This window comes from Lepidochelys kempii, chromosome 2 (assembly GCF_965140265.1).
Source record: "Lepidochelys kempii isolate rLepKem1 chromosome 2, rLepKem1.hap2, whole genome shotgun sequence".
Classification (NCBI taxonomy): Eukaryota; Metazoa; Chordata; order Testudines; family Cheloniidae; genus Lepidochelys; species Lepidochelys kempii.
The window spans coordinates 201,501,096-201,519,818 of record NC_133257.1 but is presented as its reverse complement, the minus strand read 5'-3'; the positions used below and the strand labels follow the sequence as shown (position 1 = coordinate 201,519,818).

General features: G+C 40.2%; 1 protein-coding gene across 5 annotated transcripts in view; it reads right to left on the bottom strand.

The window, feature by feature from the left end:
* Nucleotides 1-18,723, bottom strand: part of ZNF385D (zinc finger protein 385D) — a 623,117-nt gene that overhangs the window by 18,970 nt on the left and 585,424 nt on the right. The gene's annotated exons all lie outside the window — the stretch shown is intronic.

The window sequence follows — 18,723 nt, the reverse complement described above, 5'->3', positions numbered from 1 at the left end:
ATGAGAGCTGAGCAAATATATCAGGAAGCAAAACTGGGTCTTATGTGTGCATTGTAACATGTGAAGGTTAATATAACTTTAGACAGATCCTGCAAAGACTTACTATCCAGTGAAGGCTTTTTGTTTTCTGTTTTAAGTGAGCGTAGTTACATTGACATCAGTCTGACTATGGCCAGCAGTAAGCAATACTCCCAGTTTTCACAGTTGTAAGGATTAGGCCCTACATTTTGCATTTTCTGACTCTGAAGTATTTAAAATATTAACCTTAATATTATAGCTCTGAATGTAACTATCATATTGTTTGGAAAAATGTGTTTGTGTCTGCTCATTCCCCCATCCTGCAGACTCATATTTTAACCAAGGACACTGCAGTGTGCACATCAGTTCCAAAGGATAACAAGCAGGGAGAGAAATGGAGGAGTGGCTTCCCTCTTATATTACAATGGGAAAACTCAGAAATGAATTGTTCAAAAGAAAAAGGATGAGAGTGAATAAGGGAAGGAGAAAATGAAGCATGCAACTTCTCATGTCACAATTCTCCCCATTCGTAACCCTTTTATGGTGCCACTTATTGCATAGGTAAAACAGGTGCTACTGGCCTCATAGATCTCAATGTATGGGGACATAATAGATAGATATATTTCCTCTATACATGCTCTGTCTTTATTATTTCCAGAAAATCAGTATCAAAACTTCTTGGGTTTTCTTTTGAAATAGCCTTGGTAACTTGCTTAAAAAAATTAGCGCTAAGCAAGGTAGCTGGTGTCATATCCTACGACACAGGATTTTACTTCTCCTTAAGCACATTAAGTTGATGCCCACATCCAATATCATCGAGGGAAAAAATGTTCTGCTTAGACCATGACCAGGACAATGTATTATGCTACAAGCCGTAACACTTGGTTGATATGAGAGCTGCCATATTTTTCTTTTAATTTCACCACTGAATAATGATACTCATGTGGGTGACCTCGCTGGGTAAGACATGTTCCAGGATGCAGTTCTTTTGAGAATGATATTACTTCCTGACTCTTAGGAGTGCTTAGAACTTATAAATATGTGCTGTATTTTGGTGGTATTTGTGGGCGATGTAGGTGATGAATATTTACCAGCCTGTTCATTCTTCAAGTGTTGATGTTGGCTTTCCTTCTATTGAATACTACTGCAGCAAAATTATTCTAATTAAAAACTATTCTCATCAATGCTTCCCACTACTTTAAAACTTCAGTGTCGTCATCCCAGAACTGTGAGACAGTGGTACTAGGCAATGCTTTTTATTGGTTTAAAGAAAATCAGATACATCATATGGTAGCAGAAAAAACAAAACTTACATAGAACAACATTTCTTAAGGCATATTCTCTGCACGGAAATGCTTAAATCATAGAATCATGGAAGATTAGGGTTGGAAGAGATGTCAGGAGGTCATCTAGTCCAACCCCCTGCTCAAAGCAGGACCAATGACAACTAAATCATCCCCGCCAGGGCTTTGTCAAGCCGGGCCTTAAAAACCTCTAAGGATGAAGATTCCACCACCTCCTGGGTAACCCATTCCAGTGCTTCACCTCCCTCCTAGTGAAATATCTGCAGTTTTAACTCTGCCTGAATATCTGACCTCCTATATGTTTGTTGATTTGCATTTCACCATGTAATTAGCTTGAACTGAAAAAGGAAATACTGTCAACTCTTACTCTATTTGAGTTCATTTTAATATATATGCTTCAAAGCAAGAACCTATACACACATTTAACTAAACAAGCCAAATACCACCAGCATGCTGTGTGACATATAGCAAACACCAATGCGCACTCCATATGTCTTATTCATACACCTGTTAATAAGTTGCCTCTTATAACAACATACATTCCATTTATACAATTTTATTAATAATGTGAAAACCAATAAAAGGGAAAACTATTCAAAGTACACTTTAGTTTACAGTCAAAAGTCATGCAAAGTCTAAAGCGAAAAGACAACTATACTCATGTAGACTTTAGAATGATCAGTAAAGGTTTAAGGTAGAAACGTACTAAAATCTGTCAAGTCAGTTTAAAAAGAGGAAACTAAAATCCCCTTCCCACCATTCTTCCAAGTTAACCAATATTCAGATCTTTGAATATATTAAATTTCTGCTCTCTCCATGCAAATTGGTGCTCTCAATACAGGGAGCTGCATTAAACGTATAAAGGATTTTAAACGCCAGCAATCAGTCATTTTAATTGACAATTGCTTGAAGACCGAATTAGCATCTATTAACAATGTATTATTACAACCCTTTAAGAGCTATTTCAATAATATATAAGCTAAAATCAAGCCTGAAATTCATTCAAAGTACAAATGTGAAAGAATTGTTTCTGGTGACGCTGGCTTGCAGCGCTGTGCTATTTTCATACCAATGCCTGTCGCAAATATTCATTATTGCAACTGTCACTGTTTGGCTTTGGCATAGAAAGAGATTACTAATATTGTGCGGAATGGGATGTCAGCAGCAAATAAAAGGAAACATGTTAGGTTTCAGAGTGGACTGATGGTCTCATCTTAATATACTAATAGTGTAAGTACTTAGAAAAAAATCTATAAAAGACAAGACCTGAGCACTCAAAAAATCACAGATTTATTTTCATAATAAAAACAAAACCAGATAATACATAAAAAGCATCTGTGAGTATGAATTTATTCCATAAGGCACAGACCTCATAATTCAAGTAAGAAACCACAAGTGAGTTATCAAGATCCTTTTAAGTAAGCAGGATTAATTTTATATCCCAAATGAGCACCTCATGAATTTTCTCTAGATTAAGGACACAGAAATTATAGTTAGTTCATTTTCCCTCCTGCTCTCTGAGAATGTGAGTCTCACCCATCAATTCTTACTACTAAACCTAAGAGTTCTTCATTCTTAAACTGTACATTCACTCTCCTCCCCCCTCCCTCCCCGAGGAAGGTGTTCTTTTTGTTTAAAACAAATCATAACTGTTAATGGGCTTATTTTTTCTCCCACCATCTCAGATGGCTTGGATGTTAAATATCCAATTTAACGTATGCATAAACAACCAAAACAAGCTCCCATTTAAGTCAGTGGAAATTTTGCCATTGATTTCAATGGATTGAGGATTTGGCCAAATATACTGTACATACAAATATTTTTAAGCTAAAAGTAATTCTATATTAGTTAATTTAGTGCATCATAATAACTAGAAGTATTACAGTGCTCACATTCCGCTACTTCAGAAGTTATTGATTCCATTGCTGGTTTCATTTTATCTGAAACTCATCTTGTAGCAGACTGTTTATGGTGCTTGAGACCAGGGTTTCAAGAGGAGACGAAGGGAGTTCGTTGTCCAGACCCCAGTGAAATTCAATGGGACCTAACTTGGTTGCTTTGAAAATCCCACTCTTAGTGTTCTCTCTAGTAGTTATATTCATTTATGAGATACTATTTGCATCTATTAATGCAACAGAAAAGTATATAAAAACAAAACTGCCTTCTCACAAACATATGTAGGCTAATATTTTCAAACTTGAGTGACTTCATTGAAACTACTCACATGATTAAAGTTAAGTATGTGCTTCACTGGGTCAGGGCCTTCAATAAGTACCCTGGTGTTCAAAGGTGCTGACCCCTGCAGCTCCCATTGCTTTCAGTTCGAACTTGTTGGGAACTGTGAGTGATCATCACCATCTCTGAAAATCAGGACAATTGTCCATATGACTAAAAATGGATTTAGAGGCCTAATTTTTGCACCCAAGTTTGAACATTTTGGCTCCAAATGCTCTCTCTCTCTCTCTCACACGCACACAGTCTTGTAGTCTAGTGTTCTGACAGAATATACCCCTGTGTTCACACCCTACACACTATTGTAATAATCTTTCTACAAAGTATGCCTTGTAAGGCATCATTTGAAAACTCACAGTTTGCCAGTCAATATTGTCCTGGTAAAACATGACTGGTAACATTATATGTAAAGTTATAAGATTCCCCTATATGATATTATTAACATGTTTCAACCCCACAGCCCTGTCCAGGCAGATATCAGGACTGTCCTAAACAAAGGAATGTGTGCTTTGCATAATTTGCATTTAGTCAGTAAAGAGAGTCATCAATCAGAAAGGGAAACAAAGGAAGTTCAAAGAGGTGAAAAAAACCTAGCAGGGATTATCATTCCACATAGACCCTTTGGCTGAAAATGTTTTTCAATTCGGGGACTGAAATGATAAAATGGAGGGACAAACACCCCAAAGGACCCCCCCACCTCTCTCCCTCCCTATTGCTTTTACTGCACTGGAAGAGACAAAGGAAGCAGTCGTCAGACTCTGGAGGAAGAGTTTGGTCAGTTTGGAGAGTTTGGTCAGTAAGACTGCTGACAGAATATGGTGAGAAAACTTTGCTTTGAATCTAATAGAGTTTGTTAAGTTAGGCATCGGTAAGCATTTTATCTTTATTTTTCTTGTAACCCTTTCTGACTTGTATGCCTCATTAATTGCACTCACTTGAAATCTTTCTCTTTGTAATTAATAAATGTATTTTTTGTTTTACCTAATCCAGTGTGTTTAAGTTGAAGTGCCTGGGTAACTCCATTTGGGGTAACGAGTTGTGTGCATATTATTCCCTTAAAGGAATAATGGACTTAATATAGTCATACTATCCAGGACATACATTTCTGAGGGATTGGGACTGGTAGTGTATTGGGGGTCACCCTGTGGTAATTTTTATAGCTGGTAAGAGCCAAGGTGTGACTGGTGAGCTGCAGCACACACACAAACATAGCTGGGAATGACTTATGTCCTGAAGGCTGTTTGTGAGCAGCAAGGCATTGTAAAGGCACCCAGGTTACAGGGTAGGTGTGACACAGCTCCTCATTAGTCTGATCTGCACCCTGGTATGTCACAAATGTTATAGAATCACTAGTTTCTGTTTCGCAGTTAAGGCTGAGATGTGTTTTGCACTTAAAGCAGGGATTCACTCACTTTCCTATGTATGAAGAATGCAGTCTAACTGCCCCTTGACAAATGCACTCACTCTTCAAGTAAAGAATAATTTTTCTGAGAAGTTATAAGTAGCTGGTCAGTTTACGAGTCAAAATTAATTTAAAAATGGATAATTTAAGAAATTCAGCTGCCTGTCAGACCTTATTTTTGTCCAAAAAGATCTTAATAATCAAATGAAGGATTTTTTGTGTGTGTTCCTCAGTGTACAGTAACAGAATTAGACATGTACTTCTTTCAGTTAAGTATCACTTTTGACTAACTATTGACTTATATGATATTTAAAAACATTAATGTGATATTGTACATGATGGAGGCTATTGAACGTGCCATAATGGAGGAGGTCAGTGCTCTGGACAAAAAACAGAATTATTTCTATTTAAACCAGCACAGCATTTGAAGATCACTGCTGAGGTGACTCTTCTGGCTTCACTTTTAATCACTGGGCATTCTCCCCACTTCACTGAATCCCTAATAAAACCCCGTTATGCCTATACTTTTTTCTTCCCTTTGTTGAGGCCTGCATCGTGGCTACCATCCTTCAGCCTGAGGTGGATAAGGTGGGGCTTTCCTTGAAACCCCTGAATACTACTCCTTAGACAGATGGAAGGAACACTGCTGAGAGACTTCTCCAGGACCAGCATGTTGCCTTTCCACTGCTCTCAACTTCTGGCCATGGAAACCAGATACCAAAGCAGGGGTGCTGGAATAGAGCGGGTGCTGAGAGCCATTGAACAAAACTGTAAACCCTGTATTTGATGAAACTGCCTCAAGCCAGGCGGTGTAGCAGCACTACAGCACCGATGTACCAGAGACATCCTTGGTGTTTAATTGGAAGAGTGTTGACTACACTATTTTGACCAGCTCCTGCTATTCAGTTCTCTGACAAGCCACTTCAATTTGATGTACTCAGGTGTTTGTGACTCAGAAGCAAAGGATGAAGAAACCAATAATTCCATTTAAGCCTCTTCTCATTGATGCCTTGGCTCCAGGTTCTCTGTTGACATGTCTTGCTGGTGAGTCAATGAGAAGCAAGCAGAAAAAGATGACTGAATGTTCAATGACTAAAAGTGTTTTGGAAGAGATTAAGGAAAAGGAAAACAGAAAACTGCATGCAAGAGCTTTTTGGACTTCTGTAGTTCAGCTGGATTCTGTTATGTGCTAATATGGCCTGTTTCTTCAATTAGCAGGGCATAACTTTGAATAAAATCTATATTACATTTTACCATCAGTCCCTTCAGTTTAATGCATAGGTCACCACTCTTGAAAAGGATTAACCAAAAAAAGGAAGGACTACATTCCTATTGAGGTCTATTGACTGGAGCTGGCAGTAATCACAACAGCTGGGGGTAAAAAGGCATAGGGCAAGGAGCAAGAGAGGAAAGCATGAGGCAGTATCTGAATTTTGGAACTTTCTGATAAATGTTGCTTACAAAACAGACGAAAGGAAAAGGAGAGGAAGAAGGAGAAAGATGCGGGAGGAGAATCAATTTATTCTCAAGATATTTTAAGTAATTCCTGGTTGTCAGTAGACTTGGGAGCTGTCCTTTCAGGCCTATCACACGGATTTCTCATCTGCGAGGCAGAAGAAAATCTGCTTTCAGAAACTATGAATGAAAGGTTCTCTGCTAAAGGAGCTTTAGGGAAAAAAAGTGTTGCCAGCTGAAGCTACTGTTGCCATTTAATTAATAAGAGTTGTGTAGTGAAAAATTCAATTTAAAACCAGGACAAAGGACAAAGAGTTAGCTTAAAGTGTTTACAATCAAGTGTAGAGAGGATTTTGCTGATTGTAGTTTCAGCTGACCTGCTAAAATAACATTTGTACTCTGACTCCGGCTTGAAGGTTAAGCATAAGGTTAAGTATAAGGTTTAATTTCTGTAGCTACATTGTTATTTTGGAGACTGCAGAGTAAGATTAATCATGTAAAACATAGCTTTGAAGAGAAGGCACCAAACCATCAAACGTATGTGAATGTTACATATCTAGGATGATCAAGCTTCACAACACCAAGAGTCACATCAGCAAACTGCCAGGAGCCTAATAGCTGCATGTATTTTCTAGATACATTTCCATACTTTTAAATCAAAAGAAATACAATCATCATTGTACTTTTATCTTCCATGATAAATTAATTGAAATTGCACAATGATTGACTGACAGAGGGAACAGCACATTAAGGGGGTCTGGACTGTTAGAGCCATTTGTTTCCATAGATTCATACCTTCACACAGAGGCCAGATTGTATGAATTACATACAGGCCCATACTGAGGGCAGTGCAGAGTCACACTATCCCAGGGAGGACTCAAGGAAGGATTGTAACTCAAGAGGCAAAATCCTACCCAGAGTTCCACTCCTTCCAAGTGTAAGCAGAATCAGGATGAGCTGTACCCTGACAGCTGGTGGTGAGTTGTGGCGGGTTGTGGAAAAGAACTTCAGGGGCTGATCTCATTTGCATAGGCACACCCACTCTGCCTAGATGGTCACTTTGGCTGCTGTGGGATCCCCAGTTTCTCTGTCATTGGGACAGGAAGAATAAAGTGTTATTACCCTGATTGACAGAGCCAGAAGAGTACCCAGAAGTTACCTACTACAGGACAGGCCCAACAAAGAAAATAACAGAACACCACTAGCCATTACCTTCAGCCCCCAACTAAAACCTCTCCAACGCATCATCAAACCTCTACAACCTATCCTGAAGGACAACCCATCACTCTCACAGATCTTGGGAGACAGGCCAGTCCTTGCTTACAGACAGCCCCCAACCTGAAGCAAATACTCACCAGCAACAACACACCACACAACAGAACCACTAATCCAGGAACCTATCCTTGCAACAAAGCCTGTTGCCAACTGTGTCCACATATCTACTCAGGAGACACCATCATAGGGCCTAATCACATCAGCCACACTATCAGAGGCTCGTTCACCTGCACATCTACCAATGTGATATATGCCATCATGTGCCAGCAATGCCCCTCTGCCATGTACATTGGCCGAACCAGACAGTCTCTATGTAAAAGAATAAATGGACACAAATCAGATGTCAAGAATTATAACATTCAAAAACCAGTCGGAGAACACTTCAATCTCTTTGGTCACTCGGTTACAGACCCAAAAGTGGCAATTCTTCAACCAAAAAACTTCAAAAACAGACTCCAAGGAGAGACTGCTGAATTGGAATTAATTTGCCAACTGGATACAATTAACTTAGGCTCGAATAAAGACTGGGAGTGGATGGGTCATTACACAACGTAAAACTACTTCCCCATGTTTATCTCCCCCCCCCCACTGTTCCTCAGACGTTCTTGTCAACTGCTGGAAACGGCCCACCTTGATTAGTACTACAAAAGGCTTTTCCCCCCCATGCTCTCCTGCTGGTAATAGCTCACCTTACCTGATCACTCTCCTTACAGTGTGTATGGTAACACTCATTGTTTCATGTTCTCTGTGTATATAAATCTCCCTACAGTATTTTCCACTGAATGCATCCGATGAAGTGAGCTGTAGCTCACGAAAACTTATGCTCAAATAAATTTGTTAGTCTCTAAAGTGCCACAAGTCCTCCTTTTCTTTATCCTGATTATGTGAATCAAGGACAGTGGAACTGTATTTGGCTTTTTGTTATGATGGAGGGACTCACCATCAACTAAGTAGCACTCGCTAGGCAAGGGACATGTGTTCCAAAACTCAGTGAATGGAGGGAGGTTGGGGATAGGTACTTGTACCTTGTGGTGTGGGCTCCCTTCTGAGGGCCCTAAATGCCAACTGCACTGCCTTCTCTCTCCACTGTGTAATAGCAGAGCTAATTTAATTCCACTAGGAGTCTGGTTACAGATTGCAGAGCTGAATTCACTTTGGGCCAATAGTGCACCAGCCCTGGGGCTCCCCTACTATGAGCTGCAATCTCTGAGTACTGTGTTAAGTAGTAGGGGGGGTCTGAAGATATATTGGTGAGTGGCTCACAGGACAGCTACTGGGGCGAAGTGGCTCACTGGACAACTACTGGAGAGGAGCGGCCGGTGGTGAAGGCTGCAGCAGAAACCCACGGAGAGGTGGGGCAGTCGGCCGTCAGAGCATGTAAGGTGCCCCTTTACTCTCCTCCTCCCCCCCCACCACATTTCCACACAGGCTGGGGGGGTTAAAACTCTGCAGATGAACTTTTGAACTCTGGACTCACCAAGGACAGAGACAGAGACTTTTGGGTTGCTGGACTTTGGGGTTGTTGGACTTTTGGGACTTTGGGTGACTTTTGGGTTGCTGGCCTCAAGAACCAAAGGGAAAGGACATGGCCTAATTTGCTTGGGGTGTGTTTTTGCTCATGGTTTGTGTTATGAATCCTGTTGGTGGTGTTTCCCCAACATAATGCCACATTGTTTCGCTCTGTTATTAAAAGACTCAGACGCTGTGCTTGCGAGAGGGGAAGTATTGCCTCTTAGAGGCGCCCAGGGGATTGGTATATATTTGTCCCAGGTCACTGGGTGGGGGCTCGAGCCGGTTTTGCATTGTGTTATTGGAATGGAACCCCTAGATACTGAACCCGGGCCTCGTTGCTGCCAACTCTGACGGGCAGAAGGGTGACACAAGAGTTTCCTGGTATGAAGTGAGGGCACATCCTGCCCTGTCCCTTAGGCAGTGTGCTGTCCAGTGCAGAGGGAAGCTGAGCCAGCAGCAGGTGGTGGGTAGGTGGGACAATGGGAGGAAGTATGGGGTACACTAGCAGCAGTTTTCAGTGCTGCACTACAGAGGGTGGGATTTTAATGTGAGGAAACAATTGGAGCAGTGGTAAGTAGGGAAATCCCCCCCCCAGGTACATTTAGAATAGTCTGATGCCTATCATTGCTGAATTTAGCAGAGCAATTTCTCAAGGGCAAAGAATAGGGAGTACATATGGGAAGTCCAATAATAAGGAGAATGTAGGAAATTAAATCTCGACTAACAGCAAAACAAATAGATGTAGGTGGATATACTTGATCACTGATGTCGATATATTGCTGACAGGACTGGCTTAAAAAGACTACTTTCTCCCACAGTGCTAAACTATGGCTTTGCCACAAGCCTCTTGAATGGGACAGTTCACTGTTCTGTACCCCAGGAGCAGGTCAGGAAGAAGAATCTGACTCAGTCAAATGTGCCTCCCAGCGTTCTCCAGCTGTGGGGATAAGTACCTGTACCAGCCCTATACCTGGCATATTGTCTGTCCCTCAGCACACACTGGCACAGCTGAACTGACTGGTTCACTGGGGATGATGGCACAGCTAGGGATCTGCCCACACGCTGCCCATCCATGGGCAAGCAAGCAGAAGCTACTTTCCCTCACCTTATACCGACATCTGCAAAGCAGGAAGATGGCAAAGGGATATAAAAGGGACACCTTATACTCCTTGTGTAGGAACAAAAAATGGGCCCCAAACTGGGCCATAAGGTATTAGTGATTTCAAAATTTGTTCTCAATAAAATAAACAAACACAACCCACATTAGAGACATTTTTAAATGTGGGAATCTCAGAGCTCGGTAGCAGGGATTGGATAGCACTACAATGAGGTAGATCCATTTAGAAAGAAAAAAACATCTGGATGTGATGGGAAGGCACCAGAGGAGGAATCCTCTATATTGTCTATTTCAATCTTGCAAGGACAAGAGAAAGAAAGGAAGAAAACCCCATAATACTCCAAAAGTCCGGAGAAGTATTCATCAGTGACAGAAAAGAGAAAAGAAATTGTTTTCATTAATCAAAAGTGAAATAAGAGAGGAAAGAATGAGTGAACTGAATTTCAATTTGCAAAAACTCTCTCTATATTTTAAGAAGAGAGTTTATGCCTTTTTTCCCATTTTTAACCAAGTCTAGAGTTTCACAGTGTCCTCTTCTACACCCAGTGTATGAACACTGAGTTCTACAACAGATTTATAATCCTATAATTTAAAAATAGATTAAACTAACTACAAGCAGAACGCAGAATCTCAGAGAACTAACTTCTGACAACCCTCTTAAGTGTAATACCACATGGTATTCCCCCTGTACTTGGTCCAGGAATAATTAAAGTTACTCCCTCTACAAAAACTGATTTCCTACACAGGAGAGCATTAGGCTAGTAAATCTGGTTTTGGCAACAAACTAATGTTTCTATCATGAGAACTGTCAGAAGCTATATAAGCATCTGTTGTAACAGTATCATTTTCTTTACAGAAAGACAGGGTGATTGAGAAGAAATATGCACATTCTTTCATACATCTGTCTTGGGGAGCACTCTAAGTAAAACATATAGCAGATTGGTCCCTGTGACCTACTTACAGTTGTCCATTGGCACATAGGCATTTGAAATTATACATGGAAGACTCCCAGATATTTGGTAGGTAAATTACGGAGAGAATAGTTGGGGCAGGAAGGGAAGAGGTAATATCCTGTCTTTTACTATAAATACTTAATGAGTCACTACTTTCACGTCCCAACAACTCTGAGTCTCTGTTGGATTGTCAACCTATCTCCACAGTTTGACGCTTTGATAAGGAGCTTTTCCATCCACTTTCCACTTGTCTCCACCTAATAGTTGTACATATTTTTGGTGGTCCATTTAGAAAGTTCTGAAAATTGACTTTCATTTCACTTGTGGGATTGATGAAGAAAGAGACTTTGCAGAAAGCTTGTGAGGAAAGCTTCTGCTATTAATATCTGTGCAGTTAATATGAAAATCTCTGCTGTGTGCTCTTACATCTCAAACAGACTCCTGCCCAAGATTTTCAAAAGTGACGTGCTTTTAGGTATGTCATATTTTAAGATGCCCAACTTAAGATGTCTTAAATGGGCCTGGTTCTCAGCTAATGTTAAGGAACTGAAAATCTAGACCTCTTTCAGGTGCTTTAGTTGGATTTGAGATACCCAAAATCTCTAATGACTTCTGCAAATATTAACCTCAGTTACGACAATCCTGGTTTCAAAAACCATGATTCCTATGGACACAATTATTAAACAAGAGTATGCATATTAAAACAATTTACTATGTTACTGATAGAATGATCAATCAATATTTATAAATATAAACAAAATCAATGTCAAAAGAAAAAAATGAAGGGTGCAAAGTCAAGCATCTAAAAGCTAGGAAATAACAGTTTTACAGTTTCTCATGTAACCTTAATCCCCCACTTCTTTCTCCTGCTCTCCCATCCAGCACAGTGCATCTATCCTGTGCACTGAATGAGGCAGGTGTCCTGTAGAAAAATACTATGGGGTCATGTAATTAATGATTGTATCATAATGCATATGCATGGGGTGTGGGTGGGAGAATTAAAGTTGTGCAGGCAACCAAAACCTGGCATTTCCTAACTTTCAAGTGTTTGACCTTAAAATCTAAATACATTTCTTTCACCATTTTTAAAGCAATTTCTACGCATTTTTTAAAAAAACAAAATGTCAGAACAAATTTTGTTATACACAACTGTAACAATCCCCTTTACTGTACACCATCATCAGGCTTTGAACTCAGAACCTTTACCATTGCTGCACACCCTGCTAGCAATCCAGTTACCAGGTTAAACTACAAGAATGGACTACTAGGTCCAGGTGTGGTACGGCTGGCTGGCTGCAACATAACCTGTCTCCTTCTTTCCAGACCCTGGGAACTGGAGAAATTCCTGACCCTGTGGGGATGTGGGCCACATGCTGGCTCTTGTCTCCCACTCCTGACCAGAACTGCTCTGGCAGCTCCCACCTCTTCCCAGCAGAGAGGCTGCTACTGGTGTGGTGGTAGTTTGAGCCTTCCCTGAGAATGTTCATGTGGTCAATTATTATATTGGCAGCTGCCAACATTTTCTTGTGGCATTAACATAAGAAAAGGGAAATAGTGATTTTTAACAGTTTCTATCTCAGCAAAAGCAGAATGGTGTGTGTACGTATATTTTATATGGCACTTAGCTCTGTGCCAATTATAACAAAGGCCTGCTGCAAACAGTGAAAGTATTAGACCATCTCAAAAAAAGGTCACAACAATTTTCTATTCAGGTAAATGTTAGGGAACCTAAATATAGAGGATGCTGCCAACTCCCCTTATAATTAAGAAAAAGCAAAATTATATTATTTCATTCAATCAATTCAAAGATCAGATGGGGACTGGACCTTGAGAAAGAAATGACAGCTCACAGATGGCTTTGACAGAGCAAGAGAGCAGCTGAGTCTAAAGGAAAATCATCTTCATAGCAGCAGTTTATGCTTTCTCTCTTTTTCCTATGTAGCTAAGTTTACAGAATAGCTTTAGCAGTGCTTCTGAGGATCTTGAATGAAGCATTTAATGTTTGGCTTGTTTTGGTTTTCTTGCATGCTTTCCCTTGTAAGCCGGTTGACATTAAACACCTATTTGATTTGGAAAATCAAGGTGACTGACATGGTTAATTTTGGGGAACGGTACTGATTATTAATGTCCGTGAGAAAGGTACTGTCCTCTTGCTGAAGGCAGGTAGAAGTGTTGCAAGTGGTGTAGTTGCCTAGCTGTTAGGCATGGGCTAAATGAAGGCTGCAGTCTTTGCTCATAAGAGACAGCACAGATGGACATTTGAGGAAAACAACCATACGGTAACAGGAACAATATAGCCACTAACTGCAATTTCTTCATGTTGGTTCTATAATAGCTTTTGGTCTTTTTACAATTTGTTCATTAGAAGAGGATATTAGTGAGTGTAATTACTGCTTTGTATTAATGTCAGTGGTAGACTCAAATTGGCATTCTCTACTTACACCACATTGTCCTTTATAAGTGGTTCTTTTGCTGCATGCTTTCGCCAATGGACATAATATAGTAGCAATACAAATGGTTTTTATACCTTGCCTCTCTAAATTTGGCCTCATCCAATGTTAGAGAAACTACTCAGCCGATCAGATTGCATCCAATAAAGTTTACAGCTAACTTCCTATGGTAGGATTTCCCCCCTCTTGGAATAGTGACAGGTATTCAGACATAATTCAGCTTCTGGTCTTAAAAAATGGAGGAATTAAAAATGCATTTTGGGAGTCTAACATTCTATGCAGTTAGTTTCTTCACTTTCACTCTGTTCTCACTTTCATACATCATAACCAATAAAGGTATGTGAATTAGAATAAAAAAGTAGAGAGAGAAGTCCAGCCATTTAAAAGTTGTCCTCATTTTCAGCTCCTGAAAATGCAGCATTGTTATGAATAACTAAATGTACCTCTTCAAACATTCACGTTTACACAGTGTCCTGGAAGATAGTGACAACCTGCTTTCCTGAAGAGGCTTTCAGCCATGAAATCATCTCCTAATGAATACACAAGTTCAAAATATCAAGTGGCTGCAACAATCAGATCACCATTCCATAGCCATGCCTTCCACTCAGCTGAGTACCTGTGATTTTTTTAAAATACCCTCTTCCTCTTCATAATAAATAGTAATATTTTGCATTTCTACCATGCTTGCCATCAGAGGGTTCAAAATGCCATACAAATATCAATGAGTTACGTTTCAGGGCAACCTGTGAGATATAGATAGGTATAGATTATCCTCCTACTTTAAAGATGAGGAAACTTAGGCATGGATGGGCTTTAATGAGTATCTAATGGTTTTGAGTGCTTAAATGGTTTTCACAGGGTGAGTGCTCAGCATCCACTGAAAATCAGGCTTCTCCAATGTGTTTCAAGTTGGACACTCAATTCTAAGGTACCCAACACCAATAGTCATTTTTGATAAATTAGGCCAGAGTTGAAATGTCTTAACCAAGGCCACACTATATATGGAACAAGTACCTATATCTTCTGACTCCCCGTCCTCTGTCTCAACCACAAACCCATTTTCTCTCACTCTGCTTTGAAATTTCTCCTTCCCACTCACAAACTTTCTACTTCCTCTTCCCCATATACTTTATTTTAGAGGAGGGGCACTTTAAAGGAGAAGTAAATATACAAGGTCTGGATCACTCCCCAATAAAGTCAAAAGAAGGACTCCCATCAAGTCTCTGTGGTGCCAAATAAGTCACAATTTAGCGTAGGTACTAATATTTCCAATTCTACCTGTTTATTCCCAATGCCCTGGATAGGGGATAAAACAAAGGGGAATTCTTTTTAGCACTAGGTCATTTTTAGGTGCAATCACATACTCTGTGATGGGTGTTCACGGCCAACATGCGCACATATGCATATGTAACTGGGCACTTAGACGTGCCTCATGCCATAGGACAGCCAAAGTGTGCTTATACACGATGGTGAACACACATTCTGTTTGCTATTCTGATGTGGCAGGGTTAGGGCATGTCTTATGCCTTCTGCAGGCTGCAGCCATTATGTAGTAAGCCATAATCACGTGAAAAGGTTTGACATTCCTCTCACTAGAGGACAGTATTACCACATGCACAGGATTGCCAGAGGACAGGCTAATGTCATAAAGCACATTTTGGATATTATTTTATGTTCTCCCTGTTTGTTGTATCATCCCATTGCCTCTCATTATATACTTAGGTTATTAGCTCTTTGTTTCAGAGACCACATTCACTCTGTGTGTGTGTGTGTGTGTGTGGTACCTAACACAATTTCCCAGTCCTTAATTGGGGTTTCTAGGCACTACCGCAATGTACATAATTGCAGTCACTAGTAGCAATCAGCTTTTTCCTTCTCATTCTCCTGTTTTAGGGCCCACTGAAATTAATGTAAAGATTCTCACTGACTTGGAGGATTGTTTTTCTGAAGAATATTTTAATCAGCAGAAGCCCCAAAATAGTTTTCTCAACACTTTTACTGGGTTGAGAAACCCAAATATTATATATTTCGTTCTAGATTTTTTTTTAGATGGTGCTTTGGGCTTATACTGCTGCATCTGGCCCCAACCCACTTATGCATCTGCATAAAACTTTCAGCACGTGACTAGACCCTTTTACTAAGCTACTCATGTGCTCAGTTACATATGTTCTTAAATAACCCACTGAGCTGGAGCCCCGATAGGAAGCTAAGGTGATCTAAAATGGCTCTGAACAATATCTATGTACGAACTTAGAAATTACTTCTTTCCATAATATGCTAAAGCATTATTTTTTGGAATATTAATATTATTATGAAGAACTGTGATACAAATGGAAAACACAAATGATTAAATCTACTTCTTGTTTTTCCCAGCACCAAAAGTCAGCTATCATAAACAAATAAACAACAAACGAAATATTATTTCATGTCTGAAAATGAAAAGCTAAACAAAAGTAAGCTGGAAATCCCTCAGGAACAGGTTCTCTTGTTATTTTGACAATTCCAGTTCTGGTAGCAGACCATAAAGAGGGCCAAAGCAGAAACAATTGAATCAAACTTTTTCGACCTTAAACAAGTTTAGCTGGCATCAGGGTTGTTTTTTGTTGGATCTGATTTAGTTTACCCCTCCTTAGCACAAGTAATGGCCAAGATTTTCAACGATGATTCAATTACATTTTAATATTATCCTCAGGCACTTTTGAAAACCAGACCACTAATTTCGGTGTCTAAATATGGAATTAGGAGCCTCACTCTAGGTACCCAATTTTGAATATCTGAGACTCTAGGTACAGTATTAAACACATTGGGGGAACAGCAGCAGCTACAACATACTTCTATATTCTGTTCAGGTTCTTCTACAGCAACGTCCCCAGAGATATCTGGGCACCTACATAACCTTGAAAAATTTCTGTAGCACTAAATGCCACATTAGAAACTTGCCTGGAGCTCAAGGATAGCATCTCATTTGCACATAAATTTGCAAAGGAGTTGAATCAGCGATAAATGCACACAGTTCTATGATCCCTCACTCTCACAGATCTTGGGAGACAGGGCAGTCCTCGCTTACAAACAGCCCCCCAACCTGAAGCAAATACTCTTCAGCAACCACACACCACACAAGAAAAACACTAGCCCAGGAACCTATCCTTGCAACAAAGCCCGATGCCAACTCTGTCCACATATTTATTCAAGTGACACCACCATAGGACCTAATCACATTATCCACACGATCAGGGGCTTGTTCACTTGCACATCTACCGATGTGATATACGCCATCATGTGGCAGCAATGCCCCTCTGCCATGTACATTGGCCAAACTGGACAGTCTCTACACAAAAGAATAAATGGACACAAATCTGACATCAGGAATCATAACATTCAAAACCCGATAGCAGAACACTTCAGCCTCTCTGGCGGCTCAGTAACAGATTTAAAGGTGGCAATTTTGTAACAGAAAAGCTTCAAAAACAGACTGAGCTTGAATTAATATGCAAACTAGATACCGTTAACTTGGGTTTGAATAGAGACTGGGAGTGGGTGGGTCATTACACAAATTGAATCTATTTCCCCATGTTAAGTATCCTAACACCTTCTTGTCAACTGTCTAAATGGCCATCTTGATTATCACTACGAAAGTTTTTTTTCTCCTGCTGATAATAGCGCATCTTAATTAATTAGCCTCTTACTCCACCTTTTCATGTTCTCTGTATGTATGTGTATATATATCTTCTATATATGGAACTATATGTTCCATTCTATGCATCCAACAAATGGGCTGTAGCCCACGAAAGCTTATGCTCAAATAAATTTGTTAGTCTCTAAGGTGCCACAAGTCCTCCTGTTTTTTTTTTTTTAGTTCTATGTATTTATTTGGAACATTTGAAGTGTACACGATACTTTATGAAATTCAGAGTACGCTTTCAGGACTTTAGAGAAAAATGGGAAGATGACACTACTTCTCTGAAACAAATGTTTTTACGTATGACTGTCTCTGAGGTGGCTGTACACATTATGAAATGCAGGTTTGAAACTCTTGGGCAATTGTGGTGTTTTCATTTGTTCAGATTTAGATTTAAAAAAAGCTCTGTTCACAAATATAAGGACTTTAGAAGAGACTCACACAAACAGCAGTCCTATGACATAACTCTGGGTATCAGTCATTTGGCAGGTGGCTACTGACATTGCTTAAGTTTCCTTCATAAAATCTGCCTGGAAAAATTCAGTGTACTTTGGCTTCAGCTTTATTTATTTGGAGAGGAGCAGGGACTGAAAATAAACCAGCTACCAAAACTGAACGTTATTTTGTCCCTCTAAAAATCTCTGAGCCATCGATCAAATGAATCAGGAACGTTCTTGATCTGTTTAGCACAGAGCACACTTATATTGCTTGAGAATTGATTGGTCACACAGAAGAGGAAACGGAAATGAAAAAAAAAGAAGGCCTGCATCAGCAAAGGCTTCAATTCTCTTGCCCCTTCCAACAAAGGCCCCCATGCTCCCTTCTCCTCCCTGAAAGACACATACAAAGATCCTCATCTCCCCTCTACAGTTTAATAAGTTCAAATATCTGAAAATAAATGTTTCACCAGCTGTTGAGAGTCAAGAAGCAGCTTCAGACTTAGTGAGTGATAGCTGCAGAACGTACCTTTTACCACTTTCCCCAGCCAACTTCTGTTGAAACTCTCAGATCTACTCACTGTCTACAACAATGGTTCTCAGCCTTTCCAGACTTCTGTACCCCTTTCAGGAGTCTGATTTCAGCCCTGGGTGGTGGGGCTCGGGCTTCGGCTTGAGCACCGGGTGGCGGGGCTTGGCCTTTGGCTTCAGCATGTATCTCAACTTCGTGGAGCCCGTGCTTGCTACCCCAATGCCAGCCCTGCATTTGCAACCCCCTTAAACCCATCCTGTTACGCCCTTGGGGGTCGCCACCCGCAGATTGAAAAACACTGATATGGTACATAGAGCAGTGTAAACAAGTCATTGTCTATATGAAATTTTAGTTAGT